This window comes from Colobus angolensis, unplaced genomic scaffold (assembly GCF_000951035.1).
Source record: "Colobus angolensis palliatus isolate OR3802 unplaced genomic scaffold, Cang.pa_1.0 Scaffold125, whole genome shotgun sequence".
NCBI classification, from domain to species: Eukaryota; Metazoa; Chordata; class Mammalia; order Primates; family Cercopithecidae; genus Colobus; species Colobus angolensis.
The window spans coordinates 2,878,506-2,879,761 of record NW_012113697.1 but is presented as its reverse complement, the minus strand read 5'-3'; the positions used below and the strand labels follow the sequence as shown (position 1 = coordinate 2,879,761).

At 44.6% G+C, this 1,256-nt stretch overlaps 1 protein-coding gene across 1 annotated transcript in view; it reads left to right on the top strand.

Moving 5' to 3' along the window:
• Positions 1-1,256, top strand: part of ARHGAP44 (Rho GTPase activating protein 44) — a 208,936-nt gene that overhangs the window by 155,892 nt on the left and 51,788 nt on the right. The window lies entirely within an intron of this gene.

Genomic DNA, 1,256 nt, shown 5'->3' with positions numbered 1-1,256 from the left:
TGATCCACCCACCTCGGCCTCCCAAAGTACTGGGATTACGGGCATGAGCCACTGCGCCTGGCCCTGCTGCTGCTATTACTACTCTTCTCCTTCTTTCTCCTCCTCCTCCTCTTCGTCTTCCTTCTCCTCTTCTGCCTCTTCCTCTTGCTTAATAAGTTACCTAGTTTTAGGTAATTTTAAACGTTAAGGCTCTTAAACTTTTTTTTAATCACAATTCTTTTATAGAGATCCTGAAAACATGATTGATAGATATAATAGAAAGTACTTTTTAAGAGTCACGTGTAAACAAGGTCTATGAGAAATTGTTTCTTTCTTTTTGAGACTGAGTCTTGCTCTGTCACCCAGGCTGGAGTGCAGTTGCGTGATCTCAGCTCACTGCAACTTCCACCTCCTGGGTTCAAGCGATTCTCCTGCCTCAGCCTCAGAGTAGCTGGGATTACAGGCGTGTGCCACCATGCCTGGCTAATTTTTGTATTTTTAGTAGAGACGAGGTTTCACCATGTTGGCCAGACTGGTCTTGAACTCCTGACCTCAAGTGATCCGCCCACCTCGGCCTCCCAAAGTGCTGGGATTACAGGCATGAGCCACTGCACCTGGCCCAAGAAGTTCTTGATAAGCGTTGTTTTATTGCTGTGTAAATCATTTCCTGGGAGATACTTCTCATCTTTGGTTTCTTCCATAGACTGTTTTAATATCTTTCCTGCATCTTCCTTTGATCTGATTTGCCAATCAGTATTTATTTAGGGCATGCTGTACATATTTTATTGAGCAAAGTATGAGATAGTGAGATAGGAGACTATAAACTTACTGCGGGAGATGAGCATAACATCCCTCAGTTAAGCCTAATTCATGCAAAACAGTCTGTAAGTCTCTAAGGGAGACTCAGACAAAGTAAGGGCTGTGGATGAGAAGGAAGCCAGTGAGCGTGCGGGGGTATGTTGCATGCTTCCTGTAGGCCAGCCTGTTCTAGATGCTGGATATTCGAAAAGGAATGGGAATAAATGTATGTTTTTAGCACATTTTATGTGCCAGGCATTTGCATGTTTGTTATCAATTTTTTTTAGCTTACCTTAGCTTAGCTTACCTTACCTTATGAGACAGGGTCTTGCTCTGTCACCCAGGCTGGAGTGCAGTGGTGCGATCTTGGCTCACTGCAACCTCAGCCTCCCAAGTAGCTGGGATTATAGGCTTGCGCCACCTCTCCCAGCTAATTTCTGTAATTTTAGTAGCGATGGGCTTTCACCATGTTGGCCAGG